General features: G+C 35.0%; 1 long non-coding RNA gene across 2 annotated transcripts in view; it reads left to right on the plus strand.

Annotated features, from left to right (window-relative positions):
* The window catches only part of LOC129012515 (uncharacterized), a 48,947-nt gene that overhangs the window by 21,431 nt on the left and 6,061 nt on the right, over positions 1 to 21,455 (plus strand). The gene's annotated exons all lie outside the window — the stretch shown is intronic.

Below are 21,455 nucleotides of genomic sequence, written 5' to 3' on the forward strand. Positions count from 1 at the left end.
TATGGCTGGTCCAACTGCTCCTTCCATGCACAGGCACTGGCTGAGCCTAGCATGGCTTTATTCTCCTCTATGACACAGCAGCACTAAGTCCAGTGTAAAGCCCCCCAGTCACTACATGATATGGTTCCCTTATATGGTTTGGCTGTGTCATCTTGAATTCCTGCATGTTGTGGGAGGAACCCACTGGGAAGTAATTTAATCATGGGGTCAAGTCTTTCCTTTGCTGTTTTCATGATAGTGAATAAGTCTCACGAGCTTTGATGGTTTTAAAAAGAGGAATTCCCCTGCATAAGCTCTCTCTTTGTCTGCTGCCATCCATGTAAGACATGACTTGCTCTTCCTTACCTTCCGTGATGATTGTGAGGCTTCCCCAGCCATATGGAACTGTTAAGTCCAGTTAAACCTCTTTGTTTTTTAAATTGCCCAGTCTCACGTATGTCTTCATCAGCAGCGTGAAAACAGGCGAATACACTTGCCCTTCTCAAAGTGCACAGACTGTCTGTGCTGTCCTGCTGCTTCTGGGGAATGGTGAAGAGGTGGTGTCAGTGATTCAAGACAATCTCTCCTACCGTCTTCAATACCTCTTTCAATGATATGAAGTTAACACCAGGTACTGTGATGCTTACCTGATTTTTGGTTCTTGTGACAGTGTTTTTCTGTGTGCATATAGTTGTTAAAATGTGGTGTCCCAGCGAGGGAAATGAAGGTGTAGGCTTCTATTCTGCCATCTTGCTCCACCCCCTCAGCATTCCTATTTCTTGCTCTTTCTCTTTTTTTTTAATTGGACTAATTACAAAAGCTTGTTTTCATGTGTTACTCATGTGCTTTAAAAAAAATGTTCCAGAGTTTTCCTGTCCATAATCATACTGTGAGTCAACCTTGGGCACAGCTACCAAAATTGAAAAGTCTTTGAGGTGGAATGCATAGAAATAGATTTTAGGGTTCTGAGGAGTTTGCCTAAGGGCTGCCTAGGGGAGGTGGAGACTGAGGGAGAGGCTAAGAAAATGAGATTCTTGGCCCCCGCTCCATTTCAGCCAGAACACCCAGTTTTTATGTTTATCAAAGTGCCACATGAGATGTTACTTAAAAATAAACCATGGAGGTGGAGCTGCTGTTAGAAACAATGCTTTGAAATTCACTAACCCAGAATAAGGACAGTGTTGGTCTCCACTTTTTTTTTTCTCTGACCACTCCTGGGGGCCAGGTTTATTTCTTGGCTTTTCACCTGGAGGTGGAAATCAATGCAGTGAATGCACTCCAAGGAAAGCACCTAGGATGGTGAAGGTACTGAAAACTAGAGATATTGGTTAGTAAAGCCAGGCTTGGAGAGGCTTAATTATTTGAAGGCCTCTCAGGTGAGTAGATTAGTTCTTCATAGCACTGGAGTCAGGACTAAAACCCGGGGTAAATGGAGATTTCAGAGTTGTCCAAAGATAAAATGGGTTGCCTCGGGAAGTAGTAGGATCCCCATAACTGGAGATGTGTAGGCAGAAACTCTTTGTCTGTGATGTTTGTGGCAGATATTTCGACAACAGATGAGGGTTTGACTAGAGAACCTCCAAGGATCTCTAAACACAAATATTGTTTAGTTCCTATGATTCAGAATATATGTTGGACACTGGAAATATATAAATGATTGAGAGACATTTTTTCCACTCTCAATGAAAAAGCAAATAAGATACACAAACAAGTAAACTTTTAAATTTTAAATATTGCTCTGAGGACAAGAGAATATGGTGATGTGATAAAGAGTAACTGGAAGTGGGGACATTTTTAGATAGGAATTCAAGGAAGCACCCTCTGAAGAGATATCTTATCTGAGGCCTGAGGGTGAGAAGGAGCCATTTATGCAAAAATATTCTGGGCAGAGAGAACAGAACATAGTAATAGCATAGAAAGCTGTTGCAGAATTTAAAACAGGATAATTCTGTGATCTGATTTAGGATTTACAATGATTTTTTTTTTAAAAAAGAATTACACACCAAAACCAAATGATATTTATTCCAGGTATGCAAGATTGGTTCAACATTTTGAAAGTCAGTTAGTGTAATAAACCACATCAAGAGGCTATAGAGGGGAAATTATATGATTATATCAATTGATGCAGAAAAGGGAATTACAAAATTCAACAACCATTCTCAATAAAAACTCTAAGCACACTAGGAATAGAGGGAGCTTCTTCATCTTTATAAAGAATATCTCCAAAAAATCCTACAGTGAACATCATACTTACTGCTGAGAAACTGAATATTTGGCCATATCTTCATACGAGCCAAGTAAGTCTTGTTTTACTACTGGTATTTAATAGCATACTGGAAGTCCTAGCAAGTTCAATAAGACAAGAAAGGGAAATAAATACAAGGAATACAAATTTCAAAGAAGGACTAAATCTGTCTTTGCTTGCAAATGACATGATTGTCTATGTGGAAAATTCCAAAGAATGTAACAAAAAAGCAAAACAAATCCCTCCTGAAACAAATCTGTGAGTATAGTGAGGTCACAGGATACAAAGTTATTATATGAAAGGCAATTGTTTTACTTTATAGCAATAAACAGTGGTAATTTGAAACACAAAATTTATAATAGCCATTCATAATTGCATGTAAAAATGAAATAATTAGGTACAAATCTAACAAAGTATGTGTAGAACCTGTATGTGGAAAACTATAAAACTCTAAAGAAATTGAAGGAAATATAAATAAATGGAGAGATATTTTGTGTTCATGGATTGGAAAACTCAATATTTTCATACAATTTTTTTCCAACTTGATTTATAGATGCAACACACCCTCAATCAAAATTCTGTAAGCTATTTCATCATATTGAAAAAAGGAATCTAAGTTTATATGGAAAGATAAAAGATCTAAAATAGCTATACTATAATATAGAAAAGCAATAAAGTTGGAAAACTCAACCCAATTTCAAGATTTGCTGTACAGCTAAAATAATCAAGGCTGTATGGGATTGGAAAAATAATAGACACATAGACAAATGGAACAGAATAAAGAGCCTAGAAATAGACTACAAATATAGTCAATAAATCTTCAAAAAGGAAGCAAAGGCAATTACATTTAGAAAGAATAGTTTTTTCAACAAATGATACTAAAACTATTGGATATCCATATGAAAATGTATCTAGGCACAAATTTAATATATTGCACATAAATTAACTCAAAATGGATCATTGATTAGTGTGCAACTCAAAGTTCTAATACTTCTAGAAGAAAACATAGGAGAAAATATAGGTGACAGGGTTTGGCAATGAGTTTTTATTTTTATTTTCGGTTAATTAATTAATTAATTAATTTGTTTTAGAGACAAGGCTCTCTCTGTCACCCTGGCTGGAGTGCAGTTCTCACAATTATAGCTCATTGTACCTCAAATTCCTGGGTTCAAGTGATCCTTTTGTCTCAGCCTCCCTGGCATTTAGGACTGCAGTTGCACCACTATGCCTGGATTGGCAATGAGTTTTCAAATACAAAACCAAAAGCATGATCCATAAAAGAAAAAATTGAAAAGTACAAATTATGAAAATGTTGACCATTGTGACATACCTTGCTAAAATATCTTTATATTGTATATAATGTATTAAGTTATTTTCCAATATCGTTCTTTAGATATACATCTAAAAATTTACTTCAATTTTCAATCTGGAAAGCGGCAGTGGCACTTGTATACATTTCTGTATTAGCTCAGGCTGGCATAACAAAACCCAGTAGTCTGGGTAGTTTAAAAACAGAAAATAATTTTCTCACAGTCTGGAGGCTGAGAAGTGCATAATCAACGTACTAGCTTTTTGGGCTCTGGCGAAGGCTCTCTTCTTGGCTTATAGAGGGCTGCCTTCTCTATATGTTCTCACAGGGTAGAGAGCTCTGGTATCTCTTTCTCTCCTTATGAGGGCACTAATGCTATCAAATTAGGGCTCCTCCCTGATGACTTCATTTAAACATAATTACTTCCTGAAAACACTATCTCCAAATACAATACAGTCACATTGAAGGTTAAAGCTTTAACATATGAATTTGGGGGGTCACGATTCAGCCCATAGCAATTTCCATTTGATCTTTTATAATAATACTTATTTGCATTTTTTAGACAACAAGCTTTGAGCTTTGCAAAAAAGCACACTAAAACCACACACTTCGAATTTTTGGCTGTGGCTCAAAGGACATTAGCATTCTGATTCAGCATAGGAGGGCGGGTGTCTTTGGGAACATACTTGTTGTGAGCCATATTTTTTTGTACATCATGTTACATATTCTTGGGGATAATTCTCCTTCATGAAACCCAAACCAGTTTGTAATAGGAGCTTACTAGATTGTTAGTCAATGCAGTTTGAACCAACAGAAGGAACAAAGAAAAATTACACTCTAAATTCAGAAAAAAAATTATAACACATAATAAAAAATTTGTAACACAAAAAAATTATAACAACTATCCTTCTTTCCTGAGAATTTTATATCATGGTGTTAAATTTATTTAGATTCTCACAGTTAAATAAGAGTCATGTGCTTTTTTTTTATCAGCACAAAATATTGGCTGTGCTAACACAAAAAATATGGGATATTTAGGAAACTATTTATATGATTCAGGGTCACACATATTTTTTTCTAATGACTTTGGTTAATACTTCCTGTTACTTTAGAAATATATAAGTAATAGACTTCTAGCTAAATGGCCATTTTAACGCAAGGACATGGCTATCTAATTTTCAAAATTTAAATAATTAAATAGGTATAAATATATCTGAATTAATTCTGGGACCCCTTATATTTCAATCCTACTGCAATATTGAATTCAGAGAAATACTATACATAACCTAGAAGTAAAATATATACTTTCGTCTTCCCAAGTCCATGTAAGGAAAACTTATAGCTTACAGCGTGCATTTATTGAATCCTCTTGCATTCTCTCTGCAAGTGTCCTGCAGCCTTAAACTCTTTCAAATTATCTCACTCTCTAATTCTTACTCTGACCTCCCTACCAAACACTCACCCGTATTTAGCTTCCTTGTCTGTTCAGTCGGTCTTTTTCAATTCTCATTCTCTCTTAGGTATCTGTTATCCACACCCCTTCTGTTATATGCATTCATCTCTCTCATATCTTTGATGAGCATTGGAGAGGAGCTGGAATCTGTCTGACAGCAGTGATGCATGGAGGACCTGAGGAGGTGGGATGAATGGCTCTCAGTCCCTGCATCTGGATAAGAGAGGCTGCATACTATTGGGAGACTTGGCATAGGTAGTCTTTTTTTTCACTCCTAGCAGTGTCTGAGTTCATTGGTTTATTTACTACCCCCCACAGTATTAAACGTGATCTCCACCACTGTATGATTTTTCAGTACTCAGGAAGCACTACAACCTGTGTGACAGCTAAGCATTCACCAAACATTAGCACTTTTTGAATGCTCTATTAAATCACCAGGTAAAATGCACATACATTTTAATTAAGAATACTTTCACCATAATAGTCTACATTAAATAAAAATTCTTTGTTCCATTCCAACATGACAACTTGCTGAAATCTTCAGGTTCCGACCGACCTCACACCTTAAAAGTATAAATAGTTCTTGAAAATATCTAGGTCACCTGATGACAACAACACAAACATAAAGAAAATACAAAATAATAAAGAAGCTCTGTGAGACTACTATATAGAGATTCTGCTGCTTTTTGTTCCCTAATTATTGAAATGAGACTCTTGCATTTGCTCTTGCTTGATCCAGACTGTGTTCAGAAACCACTCTCCTGTGATTAATGTTCTTAATCACATTTTTGAAATCGATGCAACAAATTCTTCTTATTGTTTTAAAACCATATATTTTAAATTGAAATTTATTTTAATCAATCAAGTATGAATAGCACTAAATATTTTTATCCTAGCATTATGTATAATAAATTAAAAAACAAATGGCTTATACGGTATTTATTGACACCTGTATAATTAATTGAAACAGGTTGATAAGAAGGTGGTGTTTCCTTTCCGAAAGCCTCCTACTACAAAGTCATGAATTGGCAAAATATTACTTAGCAATGTTTCAAATGCCTCATACAACATTTGTTTTCCCAGCTGATGTACTGTGAAACGAAAATAAGCCTCAAGACCCCCAAATCACTGAACCAAAAGGAAAAGTCAACCTGGGAACTGTGTCAGACAAACCTGCTTCCCATTTTATTCCTAAGTAAAATAGCTTAGCTGTAAAGATAAAAAAGCTACATACCTCTCTCACAATTTGCCCACAAAGAAATTCCTTGTGGGCATCAAGGTTTTTACCTAAAACGCTTCTGTTGAATTTCAGTCTGGCAATGTAAATTGATAGCTTATCATCACGAGTGCAGGACAAAGGACAGAACTCAAAGTCATCTTTCTGCTGACCTGAGAGGAATGGATATCTGATAGTTTCCACTGCCGTATTGTTTATGTAAAAATGCAGATTTACTGAGCCAGACTAAGGCATAAATGACATTTCCTGTACCCTGCTCTCACATGTAAATTGTGTATCTAGTAAAAGGCCAATCAGAGACTCAAAAGAATGCAATCATTTGTCTCTTATCTACCTATGACCAAGATGACACCTCCCCACCCTCCCCCCAACCTTTGAGTTGTCCCGGCTCTCCACACTGAACCAATGTGTATATCTTACATATATTGATTGATGTATTATGTCTCCCTACAATGTATAATGCCACGCTGTGCCCCAACCACCTTAGGCACACATCATCAAGACCCCCTGAGGCTGTGTCACAGGCACATCCTTAACTTTTGCAAAATAAACTTTCTAAATTGATTGAGACTTATCTGATATTTTTTACTCACAATACTTAATAGCACTTCCAGTTTCTCTGGCACGAGGAGGTAATCTTTGTAAATAAAATATAGGTAATTTTTCTGGATACTCCTTGATTCTTAGTAAATAATTAAGAAGACTAATAGCAATCAGATAGGTGTAGTAGAAGTCAATGAAATGGTAGTAGAAGAATGGAACCAACCAACTCTAAAATCAATCCTTTTAGACCCTATGATTCTTGGTATTATTGATAGAAATTAATCGTCATGTAGAAGACAAAATGACAATACCTTTTGCCATTATTTTAAAGCTTTCACTGAATATTTATCTGATATAGATAAGTGATAGATTTCAATCTGATAGTCCAAAGCCTAAATTCTATGTCCCAGAATTTTCCATGTCATTAACTTTAGAAAGTTAACTGTCCTTTAACTCTCCCTGAGGAGTACAGATTTCTCATCCTCACTTCTTGTATATTTATGTCTAAGTAGCTGTGGATTTTATATGCATTTAAAACTCTTTGCCTCTTTTAGGCTTTTCTTAGGGTCCTTTTTCTCTTAAGAGCAAAGGTATCTCTTCACTATAAAATCATAGTTGTATATTGACTCACACACATATGCACACACATGCACACACATACACATATACACACATGAATTTATTGAGAAAAGAGTATTTTAAAAGGTATTCTAAAAGATTAGAAGCACAAAATTATATATCTAAAGTATCAGTGCTATATAGAACCTGTACCCATTTTTGTAACTCATTGTTTCTGTAGAAGGAATTCTGCAATTTCCTTGTTTTATGTTTTTATAACAATGTCAATCTTTCTAGTTCTTATAACTTAAAAACTCTGGATTGTGCTATGATCACATTCAATTTAAAATAATTTGTGCATTATTTTTATTGAAACATGGTTTCTCAACTTTGGCACTATTAACATTTTGGGCTAGAAGATTCTTATTGTAGGAAGTTGTCCTGTGCTTTGTAGGATGTTTTGTAGCATCCCTGGCTTTTACCCCATAGATCCCAGTAGAATCCCTCAGTGGTGACAACCAAAAATGTTGGCTTGACAATTGTCCCTGGGGGGCAAAGTCACTCCTAGTTGGAAATCACTGCCTTATTTAAAAGAAAGGTGTTAAAAATATTTGATTATTTGTCATAATTAATATGTGACGTTATTAATAATAATAATAATGTCCACATTTGGGTGGCTCACTCTGGATGTGTTCCAACAGAAATCAATACAACTTGTTTCCATTTAATAGATATTTCTCAATTTTAGTGAATTTTATAGAAATAAATGCAAAATCTAAAGCTCAATCAAATAATCTTCACTTTTGGATTAATATTTTGAGGCCATTTAAACCTCTCTCTCTTTATGTATGCCTTTTCCCCTCTTTGTTTTATATATTAAGGTAGGAGGACATGATTTCATTGTCTCTGCATAGCTTATTGATGACATCTGCTGCTTTGCCCTCAGCACCTCACAGAAATTTCAAGGCAAATTAATGTCCAGATGGTTTTATCTGTACAAAAAACTTTTCTAGATATACAGCCTATTTTAGCATAGTATCTTATGTCCTAGAGGGAAAGCCAAGAGTAATTTAATGCCATTAGGCAGAGTAAAACTTAGAAAATATGATCTATTTATTCTTTAAAATTCTCTTCGAATTTTGCATTTTCTGTCACTTCTATGTAATGCATCATCCCTTTACAATGCTCTTCTCTAGTTAATATTGACTGCTATGAATATTATATTATTTCTCATTATATTTTTGTGAAACATTATTCAAGCAACTTTCCAAGCCAATATGGTTTTATATAAAGAAGAAAGATATATCCATATTTAAGAAGCAGATACATACAAATATATATTTACTAAATCTAAATTTAAAACTCTAAAATTATTGTTGTGCAAATAAATATTTTTATTAAAAATGTTGTTATGATAAAATAAACATAAAATTGCCATCCTAGCCATTTTAAGTGTGTACTTCAGTAGTGTTATGTTCACACTGTTGTGTAACCAATCTCCAGAACTTTTTCATTTTGCAAAACTGAAAGTCTGTACCTATAAAACAACAACTCTCCATTTCCTCCTCCTCTCAGCTCCTAGCCAGGACCATTCTATCTTCTGTCTCTATGATTTTGATTACTCTAAGTACCTCATATATGTGGAAGTATACTGTATTTGTCTTTTTGTGACTCGGTTATCTTATTTAGCATAGCATCCTCGATGTTCATCTATGTTGTAGCATGTGTCAGAATTTCCTCCTTTTTAAAGGCTGAATAATATCCCATTTTAATGGTATACCACTTTTTTTGTTCATTCATCTGTGAATGGATATTTAGGATGCTTTCACGTTTGGATTTATTGTAAATAAAGTTATGATCATGGTGTACAAATACTTCTTCAAGACCCTTCTTTTGATTCTTTCGGCTGTATGCCCAGATGTTAAATTGCTGGATCATACTATATTAATTCATTTTAATATGAATTTTTCACATGTACTATTCTCTAGCCGGCTTTCTAAAATAGTATTACCTGGATGCTTTCCATGTAAGCACTTACATATCCACATTATTCTTTAAATTGCTGCATAATATTCCACTACATCTATTTACTGTGATTTATTTCCCTGATAACTCTTTGAGAGACATTTAACTGTTTTTAATGTAAAATCAACAATGCTGAACTGAACATTCTTATACATGTCTCTTTGCACACATGTGAGAATACACAAATTTCTAAAAGTAGAATAGCTTTTGACCCAGCTATTCTATTTTTCCTTGTAATAGACATTGACAAAAGACCCTTTAAAGAGGCATACTGATTTTACATTTTCACTCAGAGGATATGAGTGGGAAATTTTAAAATTTGTCTTTCCATTCCATTTTTGAATTTTCAGGAAGGTTGTTAATTTGCTAGGCAAAATAGTTTTTTAATTTACAAATAATAATTGCATATATTTATGGGGTACATAGTGATGTTTTGATACATATAATGAATAGTAATCTGACAAGGGTAATTGCATATCCACCAACTCAAGCATTTATCATTTCTTTGGAAATGTTCAATGTCCTGTTTGAAACTATATAATATATTTGATAGCTATTTGAAACTATATAACATATTATTATTAACTATAGTCATTCTACAATGGTATAGAACAGTAGAACTTATTCCTCTATTGAGCCAAATTTTGTATCCTTTAACAAATCCCTCCCTATAACCCCATTTCCCTACATTTTCCAGCTCTTCCCAAAGCATTCTACAGATTCAATGCAATCTCTAAAAATAACAATGACATTCTTCACACACACACACACACACACACACAGACATCTAAAAATTTGTTGAAACCACAAAAGACCCCAAAGAGCCAAAACAATCTTGAACAAAAAAGAACAAAGCTGAAGGCATCAATCGTACTACCAGACTTCAAAATATACCACAAAGCTGTAGTAACCAAAACAGTGTGATACTGGCATAAAAAGCAGACACATGGACCAATGAAAGAGACTAGAGAAGCCAGAAATTAATCCACATATCTACAGCCAACTGATATTTGAAAAAGCACCAAGAATACTAATTGGAGAAAGGAAGTTTCTTCAGGAAATGATGGTGGGAAAACTGGGTATCCAGAAGAATGAAAGTAGACCTCTACCTCCCATGCTATGCAAAAATCAACTCAGAATGGATCAAAGACCTAAATGTAAGATTTGAAACTATAAAACTACTATAATAAAGCATAGGGGATTTCTGGACATTGGTCTGGGAAAATTTTTATGAATAACACCTCAAAAGCACAGACAATGAAAGCAAAAATAAACAACTGGGACCCTACCAAACTACAAACCTTCTGCACAGCAAAGGAAACAACAGAATAATAGGCAACTGACAGAATGGGAGAAAATATTTGCAAACTATTTATCCAATAGGGGGTTACTATCCAGAATATATAAGACACTCAAACACCTCAACAGCAAAAATCCAAACATTCCCCTGACTAAAAAATGGTCAAATAATTGTGAATAAACGTTTCTCAGAAAAAGATACACAAATAGCCAAGAAATATATGAAAAATCGCACAACATCCTAATCATCAAGGAAATGCAAGTCAAAACCACCATGAGTTAACATTTCACCCCAGTTAGGGTGGCTGCTATGAAAAAGATAAAAAACAGCAAATGCTGGTGAGGATGCAGAGTAAGGGGAACTCATAGACTTCTGATGAGAATGTAAGCTAGTACAACTATGGAGAACAGAATGGAGGTTTTTCAAAAAAGTAAAAATACTGATAGAACTACTGTATGATTCAGCAATCTCACTTCTGGGTATTTATCCAAAGGAGAATAAATCAGTATATTGAAGAGATACCTGTACCTTCATGTTTATTGCAGCACTATTCACAGTAGCCAAGATATGGGATCAACATAGGTGTCCAAAAACAGATAAATGAATAAAGAAAATATGACATATACACCGTAAAATATTATTCAGTCTGATTAAAGAATAAAATTCTGTCATTGGTGGCAATGTAGATGGAACTGGAGGATGGTATGTTAAGTGAATTAAGCCAGGAATGGAAAGTTAAAATACCACGTGTTCTCCCTCATATATATAAGCTAAAAACAGTTGATCTCACGGAAGTAAAAAGTATAACAAATAAATATTTTTGTTTGAGTAATATTTCAAATATTTTTCTAATTACATGTGTTCATTTTATAAAGATGAATAATGGTAGTAAATTTAATAAAGAAAATAAAAATTATCCATAAATCAACACAGAAATAACTACTAACTGTAATCATAATGACTGTTGAGCTCACTGTAAAAATAAAATTTCTATACACACACACACACACACACACACACACACATATATATAGAAGGTACTCATAAACCAGGGAAATAATGTATGTTTTACTTTACCTCTGTAATCTTGGTTTTTCTCTGTGAGAGAGATATTTATTGGAAGTGTGTCATATTCCTCTTGGAAATAATATAGCAAATCTCTAATTTTACTGTAGAATTTTCTGATTATTCTAAAAATACAATATTCTCATATGTTTGGGAAGGAGATACAAAACTATACCTAAACATCATATAAAAATGCTTTAAAAAGGGAATAATCATTGTGTTTCTGAAGAAATGAGTAGTGAATCTTGTTCAGTGTCCAGGTACCAGCTCTGAATCACTATCCCTTATCCTGTAATTAGATCTGTGAAAACTGGAAAAAGTACACTAAAAATAAGTAAATAAATAAGTTGTGTCAGCTGTATGTTTCACACAGCAATTTATTTGGTTACTTATTATTTTTGCTTGTTTGATTGGCTTGGTAATTAAAAATGGCAACATATATGCAGATTTTCTGAATAAGTATTTGTAATACTTATGAAAAATCTACCTGGAAAAGCAGTGGCTGCATGAATTGTTAGTCATGAGTTCTTTGGACAGAAGCATTTCTTTTTCTGTCATGATCAGAATGACTTATGAGTTTCTGCATAGTGTAGGCTCAAGGAGAAGGTATGTGCCTCATCAGTGTGACTGAGTTATGGCAGGAACCCTTTAGAAAGCAATGCTGCTGCAGATGTAGGAACTGCTTAAGTGATGTATGCGTATAATCTTTATATCTCCAATGACTTCTCTCTTCTGGCAAAAGTTAGTGTTTACATCATTTTTTGATTTTATGCTCAGACAATTCATGTCTTTTCTTACTATGCAAACTGATATTCAACTATAAAGGAAAACTTATAAAAACAGAAAACCTAAAAAGGAGAAATCAGAAAGAAGTTAAAGCATGCTATTTTTTTAATTTTTAATGTTTAATATTTGTGAGTACATAGAAGGTATATATATTTATGGATTACATGAGCTATTTTGATACAGGCATGCAATGCATAAAAATGACAATAGAGTAAATGGGATATTTATCACCCCAAACATTTATCTTTTGTGTTACAAACAATTGAATTATACTCTTACATTATTTAAAAATGTACAGTTAAATTATTGTTGACTACAGTCACGGTCTTCTTCATCCTTTTTAATGAAATTTTATGTCCACTAACCATCCCCACCTGTCCCCACACCCCCACTACCCTTCCCAGCTTCTGGTAACCATCCTGCTAATCTTTCTGTACGAGTTTAGTTGTTTTAATTTTTAGCTCCCACAGATAAGTGAGAAGAGGCAAAGTATGTCTTTCTGTGCCTGGCTCATTTTGCTTAATATAATGATCTCCAGTTCCATCCATGTTGTTGCAATTGACAGAATCTCATTCATTTTTATGGCTGAATAATACTCCACTGTGTATATGTACCACATTTTCTTTACCCATTCATCAGTTGCTGAACACTTAGTTTGCTTCCAAATGTTGGTTATTGTGAATAGTGCTGCAATAAACATGGGAGTGCAGATACCTCTTGGATATACTGATTTCCTTTCTTCTGTGTATATGTCTAGAAGGTGGGATTGCTGGATCAAATGGTAGCTGTATTTTTAGTTTTTTGAGGACCCTCCAAACTACAAGCTCCATACTGATTACATTGGTAAATTACAATGGTAATTTACATTGCCATGAACAGGGTACAAGGATTCCCCTTTCACCACATCTGCAAGCATTTATTACTTCCTGTCTCTTGGATAAAAGTCATTTTAACTGGGGTGAGATGATTTGTCATTGCATTTTGATATGCATTTCTCTGCTGATTAAAGATGTTAAGTACCTTTTCATGTGCTGCTTTGCTATTTGTATGTCTTTTTTTTGAGAAATGTCTACTCAGATTTTTTGCACATTTTTCAATCAGATTATTAGACTTTTTCCTATAAAATTGTGCAAGACCCTTATATATACTGGTTATTAATCCCTTGACAGAAGAGTCATTTGCAAATATTTTCTCCCATTCTGTGGGTTGTCTCCTCACTTTGTTGATTGTTTTCTTTGCTGTGCAGAAGCTTTTAAACTTGATTTGATCCTGTTTTTCCATGTTTGCTTTCAATGCCTGTGCTTGTTGGGTATTACTCAAGAAATCTTTGCCACTGCAATGCCCTGGAGAGTTTTCTCAATGTTTTCTTGACATAGTTTCATAGTTTGAGGTCTTAGATTTAAGTCATTAATCCATTTTGATTTGATTTTTGTACATGGTGAGATATAAGGGTCTAGTTTCATTTTTCTGCATATGAATACCAAGTGTTCCCAGCACCATTTACTGAAGAGACTTATCTTTTTCCCAGTGTATGTTCTTGGCACTTTTGTCAACAGTAAGTTCACTGTAGGTTTTTGGACTTATTTCTGGGTTCACTATTTTGTTCCACTGGAGTATTTGTCTTATTTTTATGTCAGAACTATGCTGTCTTGGTTACTATAGCCCTATGGTTAATTTGAAGTAAATTAATATGATTCGTACAGTTCTTTTTGCTGAGGATAGCTTTGGCTATCCTCTATCTTTTGTACTTCCATATAAATTTTAGGATTTTAAAAATTACTGTGAAGAATGTCATTTGGTGTTTTGTTAGAGATTGCATTAAATTTGTAGATTGATTTGGGTAGAATGGACATTTTAACAATGATTCTTCCAATCCATGAACATGAAACATCTTTAAAATTTTTTTGTGTCCTCTTCAATTTCAGGAGTAAATATTTTATGTTTTTCATTTTAGAGATATTTTACTTCTTTGAATACGTTAATTCCTAGATTTTTAGTTTTATTTGTAACTATTGTAAATGGGATTACTTCTTGATTTCTTTTTTAGATTGTTTGCTGTTGGCATGTAGAAATGCTACTGATGTTTGTATATTGATTTTGTATCCTGCAACTTTACTGAATTTGTCAGCTTTAATAGGTTTTGTTGGAGTCTTTAGGTTTTTCCAAATATAAGGTAATCTCATCTACAAACAACAATAATTTGACTTCCTTTTCAGTTTGGATGATGCCCTTTATTTCTTTCTCTTGTCTGTTTGCTCTAGCTAGGACTTCCAGTACTGTGTTCAATAACAGTGGTGAAAGTGAGTATCCCTGCCTTGTTCCAGGTCTTAGAGGAAAAGCTTTCCATTTTTTCCCCATTCAGTATGATACTTGCTGCGGGTCTGTTGTATACAGCTTTTTGTATATTGAGGTATGTTCCATATATACCCAGTTTTTGAGGGTTTTTATCATGAAAACGTGTTGAATTTTATAAAGTTCTTTTTCACCATCAATGGTGATTTTATCCTTTATTCTGTTGATATGATGTATCACATTGATTGATTTGCATATGTTGAACCATCCTTGAATCCCTGTAATAAATTTCAATTGATCATGATGATGATCTTTTTAAATGTATTACTGAATTAGGTTTGCTAGTATTTTGTTGAGGACTTTTGAATTAATATTCATTAGAGATATTGGCCTGTAGTTTTATTTTTCTAAAGTGTCTTTTTCTGGCATTGCTATCAGGCTAAGACTGGCCTTGTAGAAGTTTTTTCTCTTCCTCTATATTTTTGCAATAGTTAGAGTAGCACTGGTATTAATTCTTCCTTAGATGTTTGGTAGAATTCAATAGTGAAGCCATCAGGACCAGGGCTTTTCTTTGCTTGGATACTCTTTATTACAGTTTTATTACTTGTTATTAATCTGTTCAGACTTTGGATTTGTTCATGGTTCAATCTTTGTAGGTTGTATATGTCTAGGAATTTATTCATTACTTCTTGATCTTCCAATTTATTGGCATGTATTTGCCCATTGTAGCATGTAATGATCCTTTGAATTTCAGTGATATCAGTTGTGATATCTGCTTTTTCATCTCTGATTTTATTTATTTGGGTCTTCTCCCCTTTTTTCTGTTAGTCTGGCTAAAAGTTTGTCAATTTTTTGATCTTTTCAAAAAAACTACATTTTGTTTTAATGATCTTCTGTATTATTTTATTCATTTCAATTTTATTTATTTCTGCTCTAATGTCTATTATTTATTTTCTTCTCCAAATTTTGGGCTTGGTCTGCTCTTGTTTTTCTAGTTCTTTTAGATGCATCATTATATTACTTCATTTATGTTTTTCTTCTTTTTCGATTTAGGCATTTAAAGCTATACATTTCCCTCTTAGTACTGCTTTCACTGTATCCCAGAGATTTTAGTATCTTGTGTTTCCATTATCATTTATTTCAAGAAAGTTTTCAATTTTCTTTTTAATTTCTTTATTGACTCACTGATCATTCAGGAGCACATTATTTAATTTTCATGTGTTTTTATAGTTTCTAAAATTTCTTTTATTACTGATTTCTAGTTTTATTCCATTGTGGTCAGAGAAGATTCTTGATATTATTTCAAGTGTTTTGAATGTTTTAAGATTCATCTTGTGGCCTAGCACACGGTTTATTTTTGAGAATAATACATTTGCTTAAGAGAAGAATGTGTACTCTACAGTCATTGGATTAAAAAAAAAAATTCTGTATATAGCGATTAGGTTCATTTGTTCCATAGTGCAGATTAAGTCAGATGTTTCTTTTTTGATTTTCTGTCTGGAAGATCTGAAAAATCCTGAAGGTGGGATGTTGAAATTTCAAGCTATTACTCTATTGTTGTCTACCTTTTTCTTTAGTTATAGTAATATTTGCTTTATATACCTGGAGACTCCATTATTGGGTGTGTGTATATTTACAATTGTAGTATTCCCTTGATGAATTCACCTTTTTATCATTATATAGTGCCCTTCTTTGTCTCTTCTTGCAGTTTTTGTCTTGAAATCTATTTTGTTTGATATAAATATAGCTACTCCCCATCTTTTTTGGTTTTCATTGGCACAGAATGTCTTTTTATCTTTTTATTTTCAGTCTGCATGTATCTTTATAGGTGAAGTATATTTCTTGCACCTTCACAGTGCAATGTTGCATAGTGATGCAACAGATCATTGGGTCTTTGTTTTTTTTCCATTCATTCAGCTACACTATGTCTTTTGATTGGAGCGTTTAGTCTATTTACCTTCAATGTTGTTATTGATTGGTAGGGACTTATGCCTTCCATTTTGTTATTTGTTTTCTGGTTGTTATGTGGTTGTCTTCTTTCCTCCCTTCCTATCCCCCTTTTAGTGAAGGTGATTTTCTCTGGTGATATGCTTTAATTTATTACTTTTTATTCTTTGTGTATTCATTGTATGTTTTTTGATTTGATGTTACCAAGAGGCTTGCAAATACTGTCTCATAATCCGTTATTTTAAACTGATAACAACTTAACACTGATTGCATACACAAGCAAGCAAAAAGAAAACCATATAAAAACTGTAACCCTTAACCTCATCACCCAACTTTTAAACTTTTTATTGTTTTTATTTGTATCTTGTTATACTGTCTGTGTCTTGAAAAGTTGTAGTTACTGTTTTTGATTAGCTTATCATTTACTCTTTCTACTTAAAGTAAGAGTGGTTTACACAACATAGTTACAGTGTTATAATATTCTGTGTTTTTCTGGGTACTTACTATTACCAGTGAGTTTTGTACCTTCAGATGATTTCTTATTGCTCATTAATGTCCTTTTCTTTCTGATTAAAGTATCCTCTTTAGCATATCTTGTAGGACAGACCTAATGTTTGATAAGGTCATGTTTTCCTGGATAGTGTTGGTACTTGTAGATGTTCTTCCGTGTCTGGGCAATGAAGAGTTAGGTATTTATTTTAGTCTTCACAGTCTGGGCTTGTTGGACATCTTTGGGAAGGTTTCCCAGGTATTCAAAAGGACTGAAGTGTTGTAATCTAAGCCATGTCTGCACTAGGGGGCACCCGAATCCCAGTAACAATGAGTTTCTTGCAGATTTGTAGAGTTACCACTTTAGTGGTCTTACATGAGATCTGAAAAAATTATCCAGATTACCAGGCAGAGACTTTTTTTTTCGTTACTTTCTTCCAAACACATGGACTCTCTGTCTTTGCTGAGCTGTCTGGAGTTGGGAGGGCATGACAGCAAACACCCTGGTGGCCACCGCCATTATGACTATTCTTTGTCAGACCTGAAGCCAGCACAGCATTGGGTCTCTCCCAAGGCCCACTGTAACTACTACCCGGCTACCACCTATGTTCTCTTGAGGCCCTGAGGCTCCACAGTCAGCTTATGGTGAAGTCAGTCAGGCTTGTGTTCTTTTCTTCAAGAGAGCAAGTTCCCTGAGGCTCTGGGCTGGCTTAGAGATTTCATATAGAAGCCACAGGCTGGAGTCAAATTCTTAGAAGTCTACCTGGGGTTCTATTGTACTGTGATTGAGTTGGCACTCAAACTATGAGACTTAGTCCTTCCCACTCTTTCCTCTCCTTTCCACAGGCAGATGATCTCACCCTGTGGCCACCACCACCAAAGGCCCATGGGGAGTACTGCCAGGCTACCCCTGACATTCATTTCAGGCCCAGTGGCTCTTCAGTCAGCTTGTGGTGAATGCTATTAGGCCTGGGACTCACACTTCAGGGCAGTGAACTCCCCTTTGGCCCAGGCCTGGTCCAGAAATGCTGTCCAAGAACCGAGGCCTAGAATTGAGGAACCCAAGGGTCCACTTGGTACTCTACCCACCTGTTGCTGAGCTGGATTCTAAGGTACAATACAAAGTCCCTTTTATTTTTACGTCTGCTTTTCTCAAACCAAAGGAGTCTCTCACCATAGCAACAAAAGCTGGGAATGTGCTGGGTCTCACTTGATGTCAGCGTGACTCAGAATCTCACCAAAGGACCATGGCATACTACCTAGGTATCATTGCTGGTTATTCAGGGCCAAAGGGCTCTTTGTTCAGAAAGTGATGGATCCTGCCCAGACTGGGTCCTTCCTTTCAAGGCAGCAGATTTCCTTCTAGTCTAAGGTGTGTCTAGAAATGTCATCCCAGAGCTAGGGCCTGGAAGACAGGGCACATGACTTTGATCAATGCCCTATCCTACTGTGGCTGAGCTGGTTTCCAAGAAGAAAGACAAAGTCCTCTTTTCTTTTCCCCCTCCTCTCCTCAAGCAGAAGGAAGGTGTCTCTTTTGGAGCCATGATCTGTGCTGCCTGAGGCTTGGGGAGGGGTGGGACAAGCACTCTCTTACGCTGGCTGGTGTCTCAGTAAGTTGCATGTGCCCCAGTTTTGCTGGTTCTGAGCCCAGCTCAGCTCTTAGACTTTCATAGGAGTTGCAGTCCTTGTGGTCTAGACTGCCTTTCAAATATATACAGGGTCCCAGAGCACTTTAGCCCATGATTGTGAGGCTTGCTGGAACTCAAGTTCCAACTGCTGGGATGGGCCATTTCTCTCTGGATAGGGCCCATTTAAATGCTCCTTCCATGGGTAAACATTGGCTGAGTTTATTCCAGTTTTGTCTTCTGCTGTGACAGGGAAGCACTGAGTTCAATGCAAAGTCTCACAATCGCTGCAGTCACCCTCTCCAAATCACATAAATTTTCTTTCCACACCCAGAGACTGCTGCCAGAGAATTAGGGAGTGGTGGCGTCAACAATTTAAGACTGTCTTTCTTACGCTCTTAAGAGAAGATTGAAAAGCAGGGAAAAACAAATTTAAAAATCTAGAAAGTTTATGTGATACATATAGACATGATGAAAAAAATGACTACTATGTATGAAATTTGAACCAAAATACTATATTGGTTAGGACATTTATAAAACCAATAAAACATAAGGAAAGGACTGAAAACCTCAAGTGAATCTTTAACTGCAAAACCCAATAATTTAAAATAAAGTTGTAATGCATGGGCTAATATCAGATTCATATAAGTTCACGGAGTCTCTTGGAACCATTTTTTATTAGCATGCCTAGTATTTTTTAGAGAATTCCTGACATTGTATATTAAAATTAAAATTGTAGAGGCCCTGAATGATGTTATATTCTTCATTCATTTAAAATGATTTGATTTTCTCCTAGCAGAGGGAAAGGTTACATGCAGATTATTCTGGTCCAGTTGAGAGTGAGCTTCGGGCTTCCTTAGGGTTAGACTGTTTCTTGTTTATTCTTCCTCCTGGGAATAATTTACACCTAGGGCATGGCTATTCCAAGGTTGCAGTTGAAATTCCAGGGTTTTAAACAAAATCTCTCTGCTTCTTGAGTCATAGACTGACTTTTGTCACCCTACGTCCATGAAACTGTCAAATCTCTGCTTAGACCTTCAGCTTCCTGCATTTTGCTTTTTTATTTATTTCTTTTTTTTAGGATTTTGTTTATTGCATTGGAAGCTTAGGGTTTGACAAATACTTAGAGGAGGAGAAATTGAATAATTTCAGGGTCACATCTATGATTCTCTCTTCTTCAGGATTTGGCATTTCTGTTCCAGTTTTTGCCTCCAAAACCCAGTGAAACTCCCACAAGCACCTGGACGTCTAGACACTGGTATTCTCTTCGCAGCACAAGAAATTTGCTGATATCCTGGAGGAAATGTGGCCAAACCTCAGTGTACTTTTCTTTCCTATTAGATGTTGGTCCCTCAAATTCTAAAGTGTTTTTTTTTTTTAATCCATGTTTTAGATTTATACTAGTTGGGGCTGTTAATCTGATACAAACTCTTCTGTTGAGACCAAAGAACCAGTGATTTTAACAACGAGAATATATTGCATGTCCCTATACTGGCACCAGCAGGGGATAGGCTTCTAAAACTGCTCAATCTCTGTGAAGGTCATTCTTCCCAAAACCCTGTTTAATTATAGTCTTTGAGTACAATATTTAAGGCAGATATTCTTAGCATGTAGAATACGGGGTTGTCAGATTGTCAAACCTAGAAAATTTCTGCACTGAAAAGGAAGGGGATCCTTTGTACTTCTTTCAAGCAGAATTTATAATGGCTAGAGACCAAGAAGTGCTGTGCATTTGCCATTATCCTCCATTATTAATGGTAGTTTAGTTTTATTTTTCTTGTGCTCTGGCATTATTGTTCAAATATGTACAGAGGAGGTAACTTGTAATTTAGTTTGATATAATCAAACCACAAATAATCATATCTAGACTTGATCAGAAAAATTAAACATCACCTAGATATCCTATACTTTGACCTGGGTATGAATTGGATAAAGCTTTGTAGTTATTTCCTTTGAGGAGATGGGAAGTATGCCTCATGCATGGGAAGGTACCATGTATGTACAAATTTGGTATATGGATATTGGAGAGCCAAAATGTGAACTGCATGAGATATTGCTTTTGGCCTACATTGTAAATAGGCCAAATTTACTTTGTTCCTTACTAATTAAACTCCAGCTTTGTTGTAAGCACCAAAACCTCTAAAAATGTATATTTTACAACATCCTTATAGACAGAAATAACCATGTGACTGAGTTCTACCAAATGACATATAAGAAAAAGTCATTGGATAGAGTTTCTAGGAAAGAATCTTAAAACCGAAGAAGAGTCAGCTAGTAATTTTGCTTCTTTTTTTTTTTTTTTGCTCCTTTCCTTTCTTCCTGCTTTAAATACTAAGATGAGGACCAGAGCTATAGCCTCTCTCTTTACTTTCTTCACATTTTGAAGGTAAAGCTAAGATCTTAGTCTTGGGCTCTGATAGCCACGATCAGTTGATATAAATGTCAGCACTTGCCTACCTTCTGACATTTTGTAATATGGGAAAATAAAACCCTGAGTTATTTAAAATTCTATACAATTAACTCTTTTCCTTATAGATAACCTTTACAGTATCATATCTACAGTCTTATTTCTACATGAAGTAGAAATCACGACATAATAGTC

The sequence above is a fragment of the Pongo pygmaeus genome, chromosome 15 (genome assembly GCF_028885625.2).
Source record: "Pongo pygmaeus isolate AG05252 chromosome 15, NHGRI_mPonPyg2-v2.0_pri, whole genome shotgun sequence".
Lineage (NCBI taxonomy): Eukaryota > Metazoa > Chordata > Mammalia > Primates > Hominidae > Pongo > Pongo pygmaeus.